This window comes from Chiloscyllium plagiosum, chromosome 35, assembly GCF_004010195.1.
Source record: "Chiloscyllium plagiosum isolate BGI_BamShark_2017 chromosome 35, ASM401019v2, whole genome shotgun sequence".
In the NCBI taxonomy this organism is placed as follows: Eukaryota; Metazoa; Chordata; class Chondrichthyes; order Orectolobiformes; family Hemiscylliidae; genus Chiloscyllium; species Chiloscyllium plagiosum.
The window spans coordinates 8074889-8097777 of NC_057744.1; the positions used below are offsets into that span (position 1 = coordinate 8074889).

General features: G+C 43.7%; 1 protein-coding gene across 2 annotated transcripts in view; it reads right to left on the reverse strand.

The window, feature by feature from the left end:
* The window catches only part of c2cd2l (c2cd2 like), a 154230-nt gene that overhangs the window by 110821 nt on the left and 20520 nt on the right, over nt 1-22889 (reverse strand). The window lies entirely within an intron of this gene.

The window sequence follows — 22889 nt, forward strand, 5'->3', positions numbered from 1 at the left end:
AGGTAGGTATTTATTAATTCAGGGTCTGTGGGTGTTGCTGGCTGGATGAGCATTTGTTGTCCACCCCTGGTTGCCCTTGACAATGTGGTAGTGAGCTTCCTTCTTGAACCAGCGCAGCCCTTACTGTGTGGATACACCTACAACCCTGTTAGGGAGGGAGCTCCAGGATTCAACACAGTAACACTGAAGGAATGGCTATCTGATTCCAAGTAAGGTTGGTGAGTGGCTTGGGGGGGAACTTGAAGTAGCGGAGGGGGTTCCCATGTATCTGCTGCCCTTGTCCTTCGAGACAGAAATGGTTGTGGGTTTGGAAGGTGCTGTCGAATGAGCTTTGGTGAATTTCTGCAGTTCATCTTGTGGATGGTACACACTGCTGTTAGTGTGCAGAAATGGAGGAGGGAGTGGATACTTGTGGAAATGGTCTTCATCAGGTCTACTCCTTTGTCCTGGATGGTATCAAGATTATTGAGTGTTGTTGGAGCTGTGCTCATACAGGCAAGTGGACAGCAGTCCTGATTCCTGATGAAGGGCGTTTGCCCGAAATGTCAATTTTCCTGCTCCTCGGATACTGCCTGACCAGCTGTGCTTTTCCAGCACCACTCGGATCTAAACCCCAGTATTTCATTACAATTCTAACTTGAGCATTTTAGATGGTGAACAGATTTTGGAAAGGCAGGAGATGAGTTACTCACTGCAGTATTCCTATCTTCTGACAGGTCTTGTAGCCATGGTATTTATGGAGCTAGTCCAGTTCAGTTTCTGGTCAATGATAACTGCAGGATGTTTTTTGTGTGATATTCAACAATGGTAGTCCCATGTCAGTGGCTACTTATTAGTCCAAACTTGGATATTGTTCAGGTTTTGCTATGTTTGAACATAGATAGCTTCAGTATCTGAGGATTCAGGAATGGTGCTGGGTGGGATGCTCTTCGGAAGGTAGGTGCAGACTCAATGGGCTGAATGGCCTCCATCCGCACTGTAGGAATTCTACCTTTCTATGACTGGAAAGAAAAAATTTAATCCAACAGTTTAAGAAGTGAGGAAGAGGGAGAATGGAGAAGTAGTTTGATGTACGTAGTGGGAAAAAGGTGCTTGATTAGCTTATTTGGCAATACAGAGTGATACCAACAGCGTGGGTTCAATTCCAACACCAGCTGAGGTTACCATGAAGGACTCTCCTTCTCAATCTTTCCCCTCACCTGATGCATTGTGACTCCCATTGGTCATCTCTCTCTGTAATGAGAGCAGCTCAATGGCCTGGTAGGAATATGGTGAATTTCTTAGAAAGGATGTAATAACTGGATAGGATCAAAGGATGGTAAAATGTGGCCGAATCATTGTGGATTTATGAAAGGAAAAGATGTTTGACAAGTTAATTGGATCTTTTTCAGATTGTTCATTGGTCCATAATAAAAGGGGAACCAATGGATGTGCTGGTATTCAGATTTTCAGAAGGCCTTTGACACACAAGACGTTCGTCAACAAAGTTAGGGCACTTGACATTGATGGCAATATATTAGTATGGACTAAGAATTAGATGACAGACACAAAGTAACAATATTCACCACAACGCCTGAGACAAAGCAAAGTCTGTACAACTTTGTAGTTTGGGCAGTGTTTCAGATAAGCAGTTCTGAGAAGGTCCACGAGACCTCTACCTGAAATGGATGAGGAGAGGTTGGACAGGCTGGGTGTGTATCTGCTGGAGCTCAGAACTGTATATTGATTGAAAAATATAAAATCCTGAAGGGTGTGGACAGAGTGGAAAGGATGTTTCCTGTTGTGGGAGAATCTAGAATTAATGAGTCATTTATTAAAAATAAGGGATCACACATTTAAAATACAGATGAAGTGAAATTTATTCTCTCAAAGCATCGTGAGTCTTTGAAACTGCCTCAAAGCAAAGTCTGCCTCAAAATTGAAACATTAAGAGGTTGATAAGCAAGGGAGTGAATGATTGTTGGGGGGGGCAGTGTTGATTAATCACAGATTAGCCATGATCATACCTGAAGCAGACTCGAGTGGCCTACTCCTGCTCCTGATTCATATCTTCATTTGATCCACAGACCCAGCTTCTCAAACATTAACACGGACTACATTTACAAACTTACAGAAAAAAATAAATAATCATGCAATTTACATTTACCTCCTCCACACTCCCACCCCACGTCTATTCCTGTTGGGTTTTATTTTGGAATATTAGTGCTTCCACAGGAAACAGCGATGGGATCATGTGTCAATCTGTTGGATGGGTTTTGGAACTCTACAATCAGAGTTAATACGTTGGTAACAGCATGACCAATCTAGTGAATGACAGCCTGATGAAGGAGCTGCGATGGGTTAGAGCCAGTGCCCTTATGTGTAATTCATCTTGTGGATAGCTACAATCACATCGATATCCTTCGTTACTAATATTACATTCAGCTCCTGTCCACGGACTTCCATTCATGTTAGGTGAACTTATTAACTGTGTTAGAACCAAAAGAACTGTGGATGCTGTAAATCAGAAACAAAAACAGAAATTGCTGGAAAAGCTCAGCAGGTCTGAGGAAAGGTCACTGGACCTGAAATGTTAACTCTGATTTCTCTCCACAGATGCTGCCAGACCTGCAGGTGATCTTTCCTCAGACCTGCTGAGCTTTTCCAGCAAATTCCGTTTTTGTAACTCGCTAAGTTTTCTTGTTACTTCAAGTCATCGAGTTCCCCCTTAAAATGGAAGAAAGGTATCATTCCTTTGAATCCTATTTGATTTAATGAATGACACTCAAAGGGAAAACCTTAAAACAATGAATGTCAACTGGGGTCCCATTCTCATCCCTGAAACACAAGGGGAAAGTTTTACTCCATCAAAGCTGATTCTCTTGTTGTGGGGAAAATCACCAGTCTCGGAGTCAGAGTCGGGGGTTCAATGACAGAGTTTATTGCACAAGGAAATACCAGAGCTCCGGGGAGAGAAAGACACCAACAGCACAGTGGTCAGCTGTGAGTCCTATTTCAACCTGAAGCACATGTCAAGACACTTCTATGCATTTTGTGATATAATAGGTTGGGGATGAGGTTTTTGTCTTTGTAACATGGTTTGTTTATTGTAAACATTGCAGAATCATTAATAGTTTCGATGCAGTCATTGTCAGTTCCAGCGCAAACATTGAAACTGACAACATCTGCGCGGAAGTCCATTGCAGTAGTAATGGGTGATGATCGTCTTTCTGAGAAGGACAATTACTACAGCCCTGGCTATTAGCATTTTGTATCGAGTCCGTATCAAACTGTTAGCATTTCTCTCAGAGGTGTTGGCTGGACCCAGACACTTCTGGGCAGTATACACTACGCATGTGTATTCTCTCCCCTACCCACCTTAACATAATTAGCTAGGTTGTGAGAGCATTGTGCTGGCATTCTGGTGGCCCCAGGCAGTATCTGTGTTCGCTCTACTGTCTCTCTCCACATTGTGGTCTGGTGGCCATCTTGTGTGTCAAGTGGCCAACTTATGGCTCAGTGACCATCTTGTGTGTCCATGTGCCTAGAGTCACCCTGGCCTGTGCCATCTCCCACTTCACTCTGTTGCAGATGCACTGGCAGATGTGCCATCTTTTGGTTGAGTCCCACGTGCCTCAGAGACCCCTGATACTATCTCGAGGAATAGCTGTGTTATCCTGGCCAATATCCATCCCTCAATCAGCATCACAAAGCAGGTTATCTGGTCCTTATCAAATTGCTGAACATGAGAGAGCTTACTGTGCACAGATTGGTCAGGCTGGTTCCTTCATTGGCTGTAAAGTAAACCCATGATGTCCTATGGTTATGAACATCATTGTAGAAATACAATGCACATCACAAATCAATTTTCCAATTGCTTTACTTTCCTTTCCTAACTTATCTGATCACTATCCTGACATTTGCCTCACGTCATCATTCCATCACTAATCATTCCTTCCCTCCACCATACCCCTCCACCAGGCTTGACATATGCTTAAAACATACAAAGTCTCTAACTCCTTCCAGTTCTAAAAAAGTCAGTACTCTAATCTTTCTCTAACTTACTGAATATATCTCACATCTAACGCACACATCCCTGTACACTGTGGGCAAGTTAGCACAGTCAATTCCCCTGACCTGCACATCTTTGGATTGTGAAATGAAACCAGAGCACCCTAAGGAAACCCACGCAGACACGGGGAGAATGTATAAACTCCACAGTGTCAGTCAACTGAGGCTGGAATCCAACCTGGGTCCCTGGCACTGTGAGGCAGCAGTGCTAACCACTGAGCCACTGTGCCACCTCACATCTGATACACAAGCTTCTGGAAGCATAAAGAATGGAAAGTTCAGATACAAGTATTGCTGCCTTTGTCTGATCAACTTTTCAGAAAAACAGCCAGGGAGTTCACATTTATGCCTGTGAAACAGCATATCATGAAAACCCATTTAAGTAACCCAGTTAATTTTGTTCCTTTCTTTCACTTATCCCATTAACTGTGTTTGTCTATCTGTCTGTCCTTTGCGTGGATGAGAGCTGAAAACAAATGTTTTAGGTTTAAAACGCAAACATTAATCATCTTACCATGTTTTTTCTTTATTTTCTCTCTGCTAAAGTTATTATGTATTTAATAAATAGTTAAATCTTTTGTTTGAGATACAAATCTGCCTCTGGAAATTAATTATTCACAAAGTCTGGGAGTGATTATTGGACAGCTTGATTAGAAAGTGTTGGAGTGATGATTTTGGATCTACAAATGTTTCATTCTTCTGTTTCGGGAATACAGAGAAAAAAAGGCTGATTTGGTTTGGCTGCCTGTCTCTGTTTCATAACAATGGTTAACCCTCCGATTAATGAAATGGAACAAAATGATAATCATCGTTTTACCTCAGAACTGTCAAAGCCTTCACATCCGCCAACCTTCTCTTCAATCTACCGGATCTTAGCCCTAAAACTAAAAACTGCCACAAAACATATCTCTTTCTTTTAAAAACCGAAAGAATTGCAGAGCCAGAAATCAGAAACAAAAGCAAAAATTGCTGGGAAAGAGCAGCAGGTGTGGCAGCATCTGTAGGAAGGGACACTGGACCCGAAGCGTGAACTCTAATTTCTCTCTACAAATGCTGCTAGACTTGCTGAGCTTTTTCCAGCAATTTCTGTTTCTCTTTTTGTTTACCTCTATTCTGTTTTGTTTGAACTTTGGTTCTTGTTGTACACCACGCACATGCACTTGGTGTTTGATTACATGTGCCTGACTTGAAAAATAAGTCAAAGTATTGAATTTATCTGTAGAAAGAAGCTAGGATCCACCACCTTGCAAATACTGTCCAAACAGCCATGGTGCTGTTTAACAAAGAGCAACAATACTAAATTGTAATAAAACAAAAGCGTCTATTCCCGATGACACTACAACAGCCAGAACACAGTAGCATTCATGGCAGTTTTTGAACTGAATCAATTTCGAGTCCTGCAACAATCAGCTTGTTGTCATACTGCGCTCCAAGAGCTGAGAGTAATCTCACTCAGAGATCCTCACGTATTAACAGAGAGTTACAACTACAGAATCAAACCAGAATCCAAAGACATGAGGGTCTACCAACATGTTTTTGTCACCTTTTCCATCTTTTGGCTTAGAGATTTAATGGGGTTAGTACCAGCATGGATCTAGTCAGCTGAAAGACCAGTTTGAGAACTGTGGTACGCAAACAAAGGTGGTATCGCACTGGTCAATAGTTTAAGTGCGACCCTAGGCTGTAAACAGGTTAGAAGAAAGTGAGGACTGCAGATGCTGGCGAACAGGTTAGAAGAAAGTGAGGACTGCAGATGCTGGCGAATACAGATTAGGCCTCATTCCTGATGAAGGGCTTTTGCCCAAAATGTCAATTTTCCTGCTCCTTGGATGCTGCCTGTCTCTCTGTGCTTTTCCAGCACCACTCTAGTCTGTGAGCAGGTTAGCACAATCGAGCTTGCTGATAGTTTCTGTGTAGTATCACAAGACCTGAACATTTTAATATTTTGTTCACTCTGCTGGCAAAACGTAAATAATAAAGTCATTTTCTTAATAGTTGCCTGTAGTTAAGGAGATGTTAGTCTTACTCAGCACAGCATATTTAAAAGCCCATAGCTCAGCTTCCCAAAAGCTCAAACTGAAATGATCATTCAGCCTCTTAAAACCAATCACGGCCTCACCTCTACCTTCCTCTGTAACCCTTTTTATCCCAAAACATCCAACTTTTCATTCCTCTGACTCCAGCTTCTCAGCATAAGAACTAGGAGCAGGAGCAGGACTAGGCCGTCTGGCCCTTTGAGCCGGCCATTTAACAAGATCATGGCTGACCTTTTCATGGCCCCAGCTCCACTTACCCACATTTTCACCGTAACCCTTAATTCCTTTACTGCTCAAAAAATGATCTATCTTGGCTTTAAGAACACTTACTGAGGTATCATCCACTACTTCAATGGGCAAGGAATTCCATAGATTCACAAGCCTCCGGGTGGAAGAAGTTCCTTCTCAATTCAGAGTATCTCTTGCTCTCTGTATTCCATCACTGACAGCTGCAGCTCCAAGAGCAGCTCAAAGGCTGGGAATTCTGTGGCAGGAAGTTCACCACCCAAGTCTGTCCACCACCTACAAAGGCGAGTCAGGAGTGTGACAGAACAGGAGTTTGCACATTCTCCCTGTGTCTGCGTGGGTTTCCTCCGGGTGCTCCGGTTTCCTCCCACAATCCAAAGATGTGCAGGTTAGGTGAATTGGCCATACTAAATTGCCCGTAGTGTTAGGTAAGGGGTAAATGTAGGGGTATGGGTGGGTTGCGCTTCGGCGGGGCGGTGTGGACTTGTTGGGCTGAAGGGCCTGTTTCCACACTGTAAGTAATCTAATCTAATCTAATTCTACACTTAGCGAGACGAGTGCAGCTCCAGCAACACTCCAGAAACCTTGACACTATTCAGGATAAAGCAGCTCACTTGGTTGGCATGCAATGTTGATCTTCAGTATTCACTCCCTCCATCACTGTTGCTCAGTGATAGCAGTTTGGGCCACCTACAGGACGCAGAGCAACAACTCACCAAGGCATCCAACAACACCTTCCAAAAAAAACCCTCAACCTGTGCTACCTAGAAGGATAAGGGTGGCAAATGTATAGCAATACCACCACCTGAAAATTTCCCTTCCAATCCACTCACTATCCTGACTTCGAAATATATCGTTGCCCCTGCAGTGTCACTGGGCGAAAATACTAAATCTCCCTCCCTAACAGCATGTAGGATTCCCTCTACCATAACGACTGCAGCAAATCAAGGTAGTAACTCACCACTGCCTTCTCTGGGGCAATTAGGGATGAGAATTAAACGCTGGCTGAGCCAGCGACGTCCATATCCCATGAATAGATTTTAAAGAATTATAGGATACACTCTCTTTGAACCCCTCAAAATGTTGCTTCCCGTCTCCCAATGCCCCCCGATTGAAAACGCTCCATAATTCTCATCTCATGGAGCAAGTGAACTCTAATGTCTTTGGTCTCAATGCCTATTTTGCTACAGCTGCATTTCTGTGAAATGTTTAATGTTTCCTCCTGTAAAGGTGCTAAAAATATTATTTTGACAGCAACACAAACAGCACCACAAGAGCATTGAGAAAGTGGAAATAAAGAAGGTGGGAGAGAATAGAAAGAGAGGGAGAGAGGAGGAGAGAGGGGAAAAGAAAGAAAGAGATAAAATGGGGGAAGAAAAGAGAAGGCCGAGGGAAGAAAAGATAGAGAGAGGGAGACAAACCCGTAGACGATAGGAGCAGGATTGGCCATTCCACACCTTGAGCCTGCTCCACCATTCAGTATGATCATGGCTGATCATCGAGCTCAATACAGTCATCGCACCCTCTGTACAAATCTTTTGATCTCTTTAACTACGGGAGCTATATCTACCTCCTTCTTCAAAACACAATGTTTTACACCCGACCATTTTTTGTGTTAACGCATTCCACAGGTTCATCACTCTCTAGGTGGGTCAAGAGAGAGATAGATAGAGAGATAGAGAGATAGAGAGATAGAGAGATAGAGAGATAGAGAGATAGAGAGATAGAGAGACAGAGAGACAGAGAGACAGAGAGACAGAGAGACAGAGAGACAGAGAGACAGAGAGACAGAGAGACAGAGAGACAGAGAGACAGAGAGACAGAGAGACAGAGAGACAGAGAGACAGAGAGACAGAGAGACAGAGAGACAGAGAGAAGGAGAGAGAGGAGAGAGAGGAGAGAGAGGAGAGAGAGGAGAGAGAGAAGAGAAGAGAGAGAAGAGAGAGGAGAGAAGAGAGAGAAGAGAGGAGAGAGGAGAAAGATAAAATGAGACTTTGAAAATACTGAAACTAGCCTGAACTGTAAACTCCCTGCACAGCTCTCATGTCTCAGGGCGAGTCAACTATTAACTTTCTACAATAGAGCCAAACAAGTGAGAAGCATAGAACTGTGATCAGCCCTATCCACCCTGAGCCCCCAAATACCTTCCCATCAGCTTGGCCATCAAACCCAGGTCAATGTGCAAACAATTCCTTACAAAGGGCTCTTGGTATCATAATGACATGACCCCAGTGATTACAGTTTGCAGTCCTTTCTGAACACTGTAAATAGCAGCAAAAGTGCATCTTTGGATATTCCCCATGAGGGAACAGAAGTGTGATATGGTTGGTACTTGTAAAGACTATTTACTCTATTTTTGATCATGAACTGAAAGGGGAAACTGTCTATTTTTAAAATCAGTTGCTATAGGTTAGGTGGATTGGCCATGCTAAATTGCCCATAGTGTCCAGGGATGTGCAGGCTAGGTCGGTTAGCCATGGGAAAAGCAGGTTACAGGATGGGTAGGGAGGTTGGTGTGGGTGGGACGCCCTTCAGAGGCATTGTATGAACTTGACGGGCCGAATGGCCTGCTTCCACCCAGTAGACATTCCGTGATTCTATAAACTATGCCTTTTAATTAATTATCGGAGGTTCTTACAAGGGTGAATTGTTCAACCCGTTTGCTGCAAACATGAAATTATCTGGACAAGGAATGTTGAGAAGCAGCATTTTGATCAGTAAAAGAATCATCGCAGTAAGCCTTGTGGACATGGACCACCAAATTGCTTTCCCAGTCTTTCCCTCTGCCCATAACACCCATGTTTTGTTTGTGCATGTCCACACGTGTGTGTGTGGACGGTGAGTTTTATAAATGGGTTAGAGTTTTAACCAGTAATTTTAACCTGTGAAATTTTAAATAACTCCACAGAAGCAGGAGACTTTGATACAGAAATTTTAACAGGCATTTACACAGTGCCTTTCATGACAACACGTTGTCTGCAAGTGGCCCCTCAGCCTTGTGTGCCCATACTAACTCATTGAAGAGGTGTCCACTTGGACCCTATCCTCCACTCTTTCCCCTTAACCCTATCAACTGTTCACCTTCAAATGTTATCCAATTCCCCTTTGAACCTTTGCTGTTGTAGATCATAACTTACTGCATTAATGTCTCTCTGATTCCTTTAAAAATTGCCTGAACTCTGTTCTCTGGTTACCATCTGCAAACAATTCCTCTTCAGCTCTCCAATCACCTCCATCAAAACTCCTTTTCCCATTGTGTTAATTGGTCAGACAATCCTAGATGTCATCAGTTCTCCAAACTGCTCGCTGATTACTTCGCCATGTGCAGTGATAGAAGCAATGACTTTACCCACAGCGCCTGGACCACAGTATTTCAAAAGGTTGGCTCACCACCTTTTGGACAGCAATATAGGCTGGCCAGACCAGCAATGAATTGTTTTAAGGGTGGTAAAGTGGCTCAGTGGTTAGCACTGCTGCCTCACAGTGCCAGGGACCCAGGTTTGATTCCCGCCTCAGGCGACTATCTGTGTGGAGTTTGCACATTCTCCCCGTGTTTGCGTGGGTTTGCTCCGGTTTCCTCCCACAATCCAATGATGTGCAGATCAGGTGAATTGGCCATACAAAATTTCCCACAGTGTTAGGTGCATTAGTCAGGGGTAAATGTAGGGGAATGGGTCTGCGTGGGTTACTCTTTGGAGGGTCGGTGTGGACTTGTTGGGCCGAAGGGCCTGTTTCCAAACTGTTGGGAATCTAATCTAATCTATAAATTCAATACTAAAACAAAAGAAAGGTAGAATTCATTATGCGTTCAAGGTACATTAAGTAAACCGAAGCCTTCATTTTCATGTTGGTTTTTGTATTGTTGGAGTTAATGCTGCCACAGGCTGTGGAAGTTGCAGTGGGAGTGGTCCTGCATCACAAAGTGAGCGAGTTATTAACACTGACATCTTTGAGGGATTTATTAGAGGCACTGCCTCTATCCTTACCAGGAGACAACACTCCCCATTACTTACACTGCACTGGTGCTTTGACAGTTTAATGACCTACTTTGATGTAACCTCTGCTATGCTTCTATTTTTGGTGAACACAGAAAACAAGGGAGAAAAAGAGATCTTTGATATAAACAGAAAGTGCTGCAAGCACTCAGCAGGTATGACGACATTTGTGGAGACAGAGGCGGTATTAATATTTCAGGTCTTGCGTCATAACTTGTGAAAGAGCATCAACTTAAAACATTGATTCTGTTTCTCTCTCACTGATTCTACCACGCCCAAGTCTTTCCAGCACTGTATGTTTTTATTTCAGATTTCCTGCATCTGTTGTATTTTATTGTTGCTTTGGATTCTTTAATAGTTCTTGATTGATGTTGGAGTTCAGTTGCTCCTGCCCTGGAAATGTCTTTGTTGTCTTATTTTGCCATTGCAAATACACAACTCTGTAATTTCCCGTTCCTGATTAATTTGCCCCTCCAGTCTAAGGATGCTGATAGTTGGTTCTTATTGAAAGGACTATGTCTTTTTACTACTGTGGACTGCAATAAGATAGAACAGTTGTTAAAACAAATGTTTGCCAACATGATTTCACAGCAAGGAATTCAAAACCTATCGTGCATTGTCCCATGGCTGTGAAATCCTGCACATCTGGATGATTAGGGCTGAGAAGTTGACGTGAAGCTGTTTGGTTCTCAGCTAACTGAGCAGGTTGGAACTGGAAATAAGTTAGAGTCACAGACACAGATGGAAAATGCCTCAGAAGGATGTGTTGCTCTTGTCGCCAGCAGAATCTGCCTGTTCTCTGCAGTAAAAGAGACTTGAAGAAAACCAGCTCTCATTCCTGCAGCAGTTGCTGTGAGCTGCGATGTCTGAATTTATAAATCACATTGTCCAAGTAAATCAGCTGCTCTATACTTCTTATAAACCAGAGGAAGTGAACAGCTGTACACCAAGGACTTGGCTAGTCAAAGAAGGATCATCTCATGCAAAGATCATGGAACTGACTTTCCTATATTTTCTACTTCTGCTAACTTTCCTTATTGCTTGTCTGTGTGTATGTGTAAGGGGAAGCTTATAGGAGGATTAGAAATTTAGTAGTGTTATACATCAGTAATTTATATATGGTTATCTGTAGTTATAATCTAATTACTTAAAATAAATAATAATTCTTGTTTAATACAAATACCAGGTCCATGCTTCCCACCAACCTTGATGTCAAACCAATTAGAGAACTGTGTGAACCTTAAGAAGTCTTTAATGTTTGATATGACTTGGGGAATAGCATTTTCCTGGTTTAGAAAGCAAACCTAATGAATTACAGCATGATTGGGATCATATCCAGGGCTGTCACAATTAGATAAAGCCAATGGCATCAAAATCCATAAGACCCTGACAGGGAGGAGCAGACTTAGGCCATTCAGCCCATCGAGTCTGAACTGCTATTTCATCATGCCCATGGTGGACATGTTTCTCAAGCCGATTCTCCTGCATTCTCCACACATCCCTTGATGCCCTTATTAATAAAGAACCTATGATAGTCTGGCTCAGTGTGTAACACCATGGAGTTAGTAGGTTGAGGGTTCAAGTAGTGTGTGCAATTCTGGTCTCCTTCCTATCGGAAGGATGCTGTGAAACTTGAAAGGGTTCAGAAAAGATTTACAAGGATGTTGCCAGGGTTGGTGAGTTTGAGCTATAGGGAGAGGCTGAAGCAGCTGAGGCTGTTTTCCCTGGAGCATCAGAGGCTGAGGGGTGACCTTATAGAGGTTTATAAAACCATGAGGGGCATGGGTAGGGTAAATAGACAAGGTCTTTCCTCTGGGGTGGGGGAGTCTCATTCTTAAAATGAGGGGGGAAAGATTTAAAAGAGACCTAAGGGGCAACCTTTTCACACAGAGGGTGGTGCATGTATGGAATGAGCTGCCAGAGGAAGTGGTGGAAGCTAGTAAAATTTCAGTGTTTAAACGGCATCTGGATGGGTACATGAATAGGAAGAGTTTAGAGGGATATGGGCCAAGTGCTGGCAAATGGAATTAGATTAATCTGGGATATCAGTTTGGCATGGACAAGTTGGACCGAAGGGTCTGTTTCCATGCTATACATCTCTGAAACTCTAAGTATCACATCAGTGTAATAATCATTGCTGAATGCTCCAATCCATCTCTGAGGGAGCTCTGCACTACTGGAGATGCCCAACCTTCCAGATGAGACATTAAATCAACGCAGTCTTGGTTTTGAACAGGAGCCAGGGGATTTTTATTTCCCCACTGTCGATCTCATTACCATTGTGACAAAACTAAACAGATCAGCTGATTGTTGTCAGGTCTATATTTGTTTGAGCTGGCTTTATGCAAACTGGCTTTCATATTTCATACGGGACCATATTTCATATGCCACCAAACTTCAGAAGTACTTCACTGGTTGCATGAACATCACTTTGGAACATTGATGATTATGAAAGGCGCTGAATAAACACAATTTTTTTCCCTCCAATTGTTTAATCAGTCACCCCGTATGACAATACACAACGCAGGATCAGACTTAAACAGCTGGATTGCTTGCATGGTAAAAATTACATAGAATAAACATGTCCATGAACTCCCTCCCTAATGGCATCATTAGCCAACCCACAGCAGGTAGACTGCAGCAGTTCAAGGAAGCAGCTCATCACCACCTTCTCAAGGGCAACTAGGGACGAGCAATAAATGCTGGGCCCAGCCAACAATGCCCACATTCTACAAATGTTTAAAGAAAAAAAGCTGTCTTCGCAACTTCGGTCTCTTTTATTCTGTTTTCGCTCTCCTGATACATCAATATCTACCAGTCTTGGAGATATTTCCTAATCAATCTGTTTGGAGATGTTATTACACATGTCTGGGACAGATGGGGCTTGAGCCTTGGGTCTCATGGATCTGAGGTAGGGACACTACCCTGGACCACAAGAGTCCTTAAAATGCAGAGCTTTCTGACTGGGTTAAAAAATGAAAGAATTGCGGATACTGTAATTCAGAAACAGAAACAGAAATTGCTGGAACAGGTCAGCAGGTTTGGCAGCATCTGTGGAGAGAAATCTGGGTTAACGTTTTGTTTGCTGAAATGTCAACTGATTTCTCTCCACAGATGCTGCCAGACCCACTGACCTGTTCCAGCAATTTGTGTTTTTGTTCCTGATCGGGTTGTCCCACAGCCTCTGGGGAGGAGTTGACTGAACCCGAGAAGCACCTTAGCCCTGGAATTACCAGAGAATGAAGAGGATTTCAGATCTCCAGCCTGACTCCAACATGAGAAATTCTTTTCAAGTGAAGAGTAACCTTCTTCCATCTCTGGACTTCCAACAAATTGGAGGAATAGAAGGGAGATTGAGAGAAGGAAGGAGTTCTCCGCTTCGAGATTCTGAAAAAGAATGAGTTATTCTTGATTTTGGCTCAGAGAATCAGTGGGACGTTCGGATGGCAGTGCCGGTGTTGAGTGATCTTTGAATGCCTAAACCTGGTTGTAATTCTTCCGACTGGACTCTTGCCAAAGTTGGGGGTGGAGAGCATGGGATGCAATTGGCTTTGCTTCAATGCCATGCCTTCTTGATATTTTACTAATCAAATTGTTCAGAGACGGTATTATACACTCTGGAACAGGTGAGACTTAAACCCAGACCTCCTGACCCAGAGGTAAGGGCAATACCACTGTGCCACAAGACACCCCATTACTGTTTTTAAATACCCCACACCTAATGATAGTGCTGCTACAGCCAAGTGATTTGTATTATTAGCATGTAACACAGATTGAGTAACATGGTGAGCTCAAATGCATTTAATGACATCTTAGACCACAGTTTGCAGTTAAAAATAGCCATGTATGCAAACTCCTACCAGCATATTTCCTGCTGAAACGTGCAAAGCACTTAGTCATGTGGTTTATATCCTAGTCCTTCACTCGTTGGCATAACAAGCTCTTAAAGCAACAGTACCCTTAAAACAATCACCTAACAAGCTGCAGGAGGAGGAAGGGTGCTGAGGCCAGGAGTAACTTGGTAACAGATATTGGTAGCAGGGTGATAAAGACAGGAAGTATGAGGAAAAGGTATGGCTGTGGCAAAAGAGAAACCAAAGGCTTCCATAACAGAATAGGAACAGGAGGGAACCATTGAGTACCTGCTCCACCACGGGTAGGATCACAACTATGACACTCCTCACATCCAGTTTTCTGCTGTTTCCTTGTAACCCTTGATTCCTTGACTGATCAAGAATCCATCTCACCTTGAAGTATACACAAGAACTCCCCCCACAGCTCTCTGGGGCAAGCCATTCCAAACACTCTCAACCCTCAGAGAAGAAATTCCTCCTCATCTTAGTCTTGAATTGGCATCCCTTTAATTTGGGGGAATCGGATTGATACTTATAGAATACGGAGAGGCCTGGATAGAGTGGATACAGAGAAGATGTTTCCACTTGTAGGAGAGACAGTGACTCAAGGGTGCAGCCTCAGAGTGAAGGGACAGCCTTTTAGAACTGAGATGTGAAGGGATTTCTCCTGCCAGAGGACAGTGAATCTGGGAAACTCATCCCCACAGAAGGCTGTGTAGGCCAAGTCAATTAGTGTATTTAAGATGGAGATAGATTGGTTCTTGGAGTATTAGGGGGACTGAGGGTTATGAGGAGAAAACAAGAAAATGGGGCGAGAAACATAGCAGCCATGATTGAATGGTACAGCAGACTCAATGGGCCGAATGGCCTAATTATGATCCTTTACCTTATTGCCTTATGGTCTTAATTTTGAGACTATTCCCTCTGGTTCTAGACTCTCCCATGAAGGGAAACATCCTCTCAGCATTGACCCTTTCAAGCCCCTTAAAAATCCAATATGTTTCAATGAGATCACCTCGTATCCTTCTCAATGCCAATGAGTAGAATCCCAATCTGTTAAACCTTCCAGCACTTCACTGCTTCTGACCCACAAATAACGCCTCATTAACACAGAAGCCCTCCCTGCCCCCGGTTCTTCCACCCTTGTATTTAACGGTGGCATTTTCCCTCTGCAGTGGGTCTAACTGTCATGGCATTTTCACCACTCCTCAACAGATGAATATTCATGGACCCCTGTTCCTGCCTCACATCCCTTTCAAATGGTGGGAGTCATTGTGCAGTTCAAACACGGGGTGTCTGAATCCTAGTACAATATTAACCCCCTGCTCCTGCTGTAGGTGTGGATGCAGAGAGTGTTAAACTCGGAGCAGGAAGCAGAATAAAAACATGACTGAAGCCTGCTTGGGATTGTTTAGGCCTATTCCTGGGGGTTTCAACAGACTTGACTTTACACCTTCACCCCTCACCTCTCTGTTCAGACAGCTGGCTTTCATTGTATTGTAAAAAGCAACAGAAGTAGGCCATTTGGCCCTTCATGTCTGCTCCACCATTTGATACAATCACGACTGATCATCCAACTCTGTCGAAAGTGAGGACTGCAGATGCTGGAGATCAGAGTCGAGAGTGTGGTGCTAGAAAAGCACAGCAGGTCAGACAGCATCCGAGGAGCAGGAAAACCGATGTTTTGGGCAAAAGCTCTTCATCAGGAATCCTGTCGATTTTCCTGCTCCTCGGATGCTGCCTGACCTGCTGTGCTTTTTCCAGTACCACACTCTCGACATCCAACTCTGTACCCAATTCCCACTTTATCCCCAAGTCCTTCGATCCCTCTAGCCCCAAGAATTATATCTAACGTTTTCTTGAAAATATTCAAGGTTTTGGCCTCAACTGCTTTTTCTGTAGTAGAGAATTCCACAGGCTCACCACTCTCTGGGTGAAGAAACATGTCCTTATTTCAGTCCAAAATGGCTTACCCTGTATTCTTAGAGTGTGACCCCTGGTTCTGAACTCCCTGATTATCCTTCCTGCATTTACCAGGTCTAATCATGTTAGAATTTTACAGGTTTCTGTAAGATAACTCCTCATTCTTCTAAACTCCAGTGAATACAGTGCTAACTGATCCAGTCTCTCTTCATCCATCAGTCTGGCTATCTCAGGAATCAGTCTGGTAAACATTTGTTACACACTCTACATAACCAAAATATCCTGCCTCTAATAAGGAGATCAAAATTGCATGTAATACTCTAGGTATGGTCTCATTAAGGCCTAGTACAATTGCAGCAAGACATCCTTGCTCCTGTGCTCAAATCTTCTCACTACGAAGGCCAACATACCATTTACCTTCTTCCTGCACCTGCATGTTTACTTTTAGCGACGAGTGGACAAGGCCAGTCCAAGTCTTATTGCAGCTCCTACTTTCCCGGTTTATCACCGTTCAGATAATAATCTGCCTTGTATTTGTTACCAAAGTGGAGAACCTCATATGGTGCTTCACTGGCCATGCAGGTGTCCACTAATCCACTATGTCCAAATCACACTGAGGCATCTCTGCATCCTCCTCCCAGTACCCTCTCACCCAATTTTGTGTCATCTGCAAACTTGGAGATATTACATTTAATTCCTTCATCAATATCATTAATATACATTGTTGGAAGTTGGAACCAAGAAATATTTTACTCTATGCCCTGCTTACCTCTCTCTCTCTCTCTGCACTGCACCACCCCTCCCCCCCCCCCCACCAACCCCCTGCCTGCCAGTTGCCGGGAGCCATGATTAATGCTCAATTCTGGAAAATTCCCAGACAATCATGGAGGTGGGCAGCATGGTGGCTCAATGGTTAGCACTGCTGCCTCACCAGGGACCCGGGTTCGATTCCACCCTTGGGTGACCATCTTAGTGGAATTTGCACATTCTCCCAGTGACTGTGTGAGTTTCCTCCCACAGTCCAAAGATGTGTAGGTTAGGTGGATTGGCCATATTAAGATAGATTAGATTCCCTACAGTGTGTAAACAGGCCCTTCAGCCCAACAAGTCCACACCAACCCTCTAAAGAGTAACCCACCCAGACTCATTTCCTTCTAACTAATGCACCTAACACTATGGGCAATTTAGAATGGCCAATTCACCTGATCTGCACATTTTTGGACTGTGGGAGGAAACCGGAGCACCCAGAGGAAACCCACGCAGACACGGGGAGAATGTGCAAACTCCACACAGACAGTCACCCGAGGGTGGAATCGAACCCAGGTCCCTGGCGCTGTGAGATTGCAGTACTAACCACTGAGCAACTGTACCACCATAGTTTTCTACAGTGTCCAGAAATATGTAAATTAGGTGAATTAGCCATGGGAAATGCAGGGTTACAGTGATAGGGGTGGGGTGAATCTGGGTGGGATACTCTTCGGAGAATCTGTATGGACTTGTTGGGCCGAATGACCTATCATACTGTAGTGATTCTATGAATTGGTGAGTGGGATGGAGGAAAAGGGTATAGGCCTCAAATAGAAATTAGAGGTCGTCAGGTGACCTGCCTGGTCTCTCGGGCTGGATTTGAATCCAGACAGAACCACACTGCATGTACCCAGAAAAAGGCGAGGTTAATATGAGTCATACTGGAGATGGAGGGGCGGAGGTGGTTAAGGCAAACTGAAGAGACGACGTAGGTTAATGTTTACATAGCTGAGTCATTAAGGAAAATTCTACTCAGTAAAATCCAGTTTCTTGGAGATCAAATTCACTATTTACATTCACTGTACAGAGGCTTCAAAATCAGTCCAAAAGAAACTCTTCTAAATGAAATACTGCACATTACAGGTAGGCATGGCAATACCTGCCCACACTGTTACAGGTCGATCCTTCAGGACATTGAGTAGAATGAACCCTTTGTTCTTCAGAGTTTCAGAAGAATGAAATGTACCCTCCTTGGGACATATCAAGTGTTTAGAAGACTTGGCATGGGTCAATGTTGAAAGGATATCTCCCCACCTGTGCTTGGGGAGTCTCAGGTGTGCGTCACAGACTCGGGACAGAGGGTGAAGCATTGCACACTGACCGGAGGAGGAACCACTTCCCTTGGAGGGCTGTAAATTCTTGGAATTCTCAACCTCAGAAGCTTATGGTCAGTCATTGAGCTCTACTAAGCCTTGGAGATTGGTTGATTATTCGACTATTGGAGACCTTATAGAGGTTTATAAAATCATGAGGGGCATGGATCCGATAAATAGACAAGGTCTTTTCCGTGGGGTGTGGGAGTCCAAAGCTAGAGAGTGTAGATTTAAGGTGAGACGGGAAAAATTTAAAAGGGACCGAAGGGGCAACTTTTTCATGCAGAGGGTGGTGCGTGTATGGAATGAGCTGCCAGAGGAAGTGGTGGAGGCTGGTGCAATTACAGCATTTAAAAGCCATGTGGATGAGTATATGAATAGGAAGGGTTGAGGATATAGGCCAAATGCTGGCAAATGGGACTAGATTAATTTAAGATATTTGGTCAGCATGGACGAATTGGACCGAAGGGTCTGTTTCCATTCTGTACATCTCTATGACTCTAAAGGAATCAAGGGTCTATGGGGTTAAGGGCAAGAAAGCAGGATAGAGACAACACTAGTGGGATGGCAGGGTTACAGGGATAGGGTAGGGGGGGGAATGGGGAGTCTGGATGGGATGCTCTTCGGGTCAGTGGGGGCTTTTTGGGCCGGGTGACCTGCTTCCACACTGTAGGGATGCTATGGATTAGCAAACGGAATGGAGGAAAAGGGTACAGGGCTCAAATACAAATTAAAGCAGATCATGTGACCTGTGTGGTTTCTTTATAAACATTTATAAAGGTCACCGATAGTCCAATAATCAACCGATCTCCCAGCTTTAATAATGCTCAATGATTATTCCAATGAAGCTTCTCCATTTCTAAAGAACAGAAAAAATGTCAAAACTTTCAAAAAGTCGAACTCCACCCACCCTCCTCCTCCACAATTTAGACATGGCCCATAACACAAAGCAATATTGTTTCCCTTATGAAAACAATCGGAAAATATTTGACAGGCTCTTTACATTTCTCTGACTTTAATGCATAGTTTCTCTATTTTCGGTGTAGTTCAATTACGTATTTGCTAGCTTGTTTTAAATTAGCCATTTCTTTCCCAGCCAACTCAAACGTCACCTCATTCAGGCGTTTGCACATCTCAAACTGCCACACGCAGGGGAGTGAGGTACATTTCCCTCATCACCTGGGTCTGCTGCTTTAACCCCTCCTGCTTTCCACTCATACTCATATGAAGGTTTCACAAGGGATGGTGGCACATTCTTTGAAAACAAGTTCACAAGTCAACAAACAGCTTTCAGTGGAATCAACAACAGCGAACAAAAGGTTGCTTTCTACCTAAAGTCAAATGTTGTAAATTTTGTCAAAACAGTTGTAACGAGAAAAAAATGGCAAGGCAAAAACAGCACGTGGACAGCATACAGCTACTGCAAGACCATTCTAGGCTCCAGTGCGCAATCGATCGGTTATACTTCACAATAACAGAACCTGCTGGGTTAGTTCAGCAGGTCTGGCAACACCTGTGGAGAGAAATCTGAGTTAACGTTTCAGGTTGAGTGACCCTTCCTCAGTTCTGGGTCACTTGACCTGAAACATTAAGTCTGATTTCTCTCCACAGATGTTGCCAGACCTGCTGAGCTTTTCCAGCATTTTCGGTTTCTGATTTATAGCATCTGCTGTTCTTTCAGTTATACTGGTCGCCTGGTTTGAGTGGTGCTGGAAAAGCACAGCAGGTCAGGCAGCATCCGAGGAGCAGGAAAATCAACGTTTTGGGCGAAAGCTCTTCATCAGGGCTTTTGCCCGAAATGTTGATTTTCCTGCTCCTCGGATGCTGCCTGACCTGCTGTGCTTTTCCGACACCACTCCAATCTCGATTCTGATCTTCAGCATCTGCAGTCCTCACTTTCACGTTGTCGCTTGGTTTGCTCAAACTTTCCAGTGATTTCCGAGGCAGTTCCAGGACACAGATGCAAGGATAGGTCACCTGCTTGCTAATACCCAAATTCATAGGAATTGGACATCACAGACAAATTTTAAAATGTCAATGATTGTTTTAAGTTTGAAACCTATTGCTGCAAAGTCATTGGAATCTGCTGTTACCCAACAATACACAGTTAGAGAACTACTGCATGATTAGTGGGTAGAAAATTGGAGATGATGGTCTAGTGAGAATATCCTGTTAATCCAAACGTGGCACGGTGGCTCAGTAGTTAGCACTACTGCCTTACAGCACCCACGTTCGATACCACCCTCAGGTGACTGTCTGTGTGGAGCTTGCACATCTTCCGTGTCTGTGTGGATTTCCTCCACGTGCTCTGGTTTCCTCCCCACAATCTAAAGATGTGCAGTTCAGGTGAATTGGCTATGCTAAGTTGCCGATAGTGTTGAGGGATGTGTAGGTTAGGTGCATTAGTCAGGGGTAAATGTGGAGAATGGGTTTGGGTAGGTTAGTCTTCAGAGGGTCAGTATGGCCTGTTTCCACATTACAGAGATTCCATGATTCTTCATGGATAATGCGCCTTACTGTTATTTGGCCTCCCCCCAATGCTGCTTGATAGGGAATTTGAACAGGTTGACCCACTGATAGAGAAGGAAAAGCTGATATCACATTGGGGATAACATGAAGCTGACAGTGTACCTGAGGTGTTCCAAGTGAAGGAGGTCACTAAGCCTTGACAAGTTGCTTCAGGGGATCTTGCAGCCTAACCTTCAAAAATAACTGCACACTGAACTTCAGATAGTTCTTCTATAACATGATGATCGTGTTCTTGTGCAACACTGCAAGTTTAGAAAAAGTGCGCTTTAGAAACAGCGCTTAAAGTGTTGGTGTAATCGCATTACAGTCAACACACATTTTAAAAGTTCATGCTTTAGAAACAGTAACTCCAATTCATCGATCACATTACAGCAAATTTGCATGAATGAAATGTGCGTTATATCAGAATGACCTGTAGATAAAAAGCACTCATGCCTAACTACATCCGTCACCATCCAGCACTTGATTATTAACTTCTAAGTAAATGCTCTTCAAACATACCATTCTGATCATTAAATCATTCCTTCCAACACCAATCTTCTTTCTAATAAATACTTGTCAGCTGCCTCTCCAATGGGTGCCTGCTATTGACCGGTTATCCATCTCCAGATGGGTTATAGTAATTGGAGACTGGGGCTAGGTAGAGCGAGCATGAGCTGGGCTGCTATCTGACCTCTTCCTCTTCCCCCATGGGGCTGAAGAACATCCAAGCTGATCAACCAACTGTTAGCCACCCAGGCGGGTAGCAATGGCATAGTGGTAACGTCGCTGGACTAGCAATCCAGATCTCAAATCCATTCATGTTCCATGGTATGTAGTTCAAAATCCCTCGAGGCAGATGATGACATTTGAACTTTAAAAAAAACTGGAGTGAGAAGCTAATCTAACACCGAATAGGTAACCAGCATCGATCATTGTAAATCCCATCTGCTGGTGGTGGAAACTGAATAAAGATTTGTGCACCTTATGTCTCTCACTGTGTCTCACACCTGCACACACACAACATGGGTGCTGGGGAAAAAATAAGCACTACCGCAGTTAGGTGGTAATGCCGGGGTTAAAAAATAAACGGGATTGTCAGAGATTCTAAAAAAAATAAAAACCCCATCTGGTTCTCCAACGTCCTTCAGAGAAGGAAATCTGCTGTCCTTACCTGGTCTGGCCCATGTGTGACTCCAGACCCACAACAATGTGGATAACTCTGAACTGCCCTCTCGACAATAATATAGACTGTAGTGCCCAACACTATAAATGAACAAAGCCCGTGACTTGTCCCCAGACTAGACGGTCAACCTGAGGAAAGGAACCTGGGGTGTACAGAAACTGCAATATACATGTAGTGAATCTCTTCATCAGTGAGCACCATGATTCCATTCCTTTGCTTTCAGTTTTGGACCAGGGATATCCCGGGTTAAACCCTTACTGGCCATCCATAACTGCCCCGGAGAAGGGGTTGGTGAATTGCTCTCTCGTGTTGCTGCAGTCCACGGGGAGTAAATGCTCTCAGAATGCTGCTAGTGAGGGGGGTTACAGAATTTTGACTGATACTTTCGTAAATGTTTTAACAAGAATAATTAGATCTATTAAAATAATGACTCTGCTCTCACATTTTAAAAGCACAAGACTCCAGAAATATGAATTATATTTACCCCCTTCTCCCTCACGTCTAGCTTCATCCTCTCCTCACCTCTTCCCACCACATGCTTTCAATAAAACAAAAAGACAATCTCCTCATTAAGCACAAAAAAAGGGGAATTATTAACACATCTTCTCCACACTTCAATTTAAAATGGGAATATCTCCCCAGTGTTCACCGTCAATCAGCCTGTACTCCTTGTGATAGTCCCACTTAGAGTCATAGAGATGTACAGCATGGAAACAGACCCTTCGGGCCAACCCGTCCATGCTGACCAGATATCCCAACCCAATTTAGTCCCACCTGCCAGCACCCGGCCCATATCCCTCCAAACCCTTCCTATTCATATACCCATCCAAATGCCTCTTAAATCTTGCAATTGTACCAGCCTCCACCACATCCTCTGGCAGCTCATTCCATACACGTACAACCCCTTAGGTCTCTTTTATATCTTTCCCCTCTCACCCTAAACCTATGCCCTCTAGTTCTGGACTCCCCAA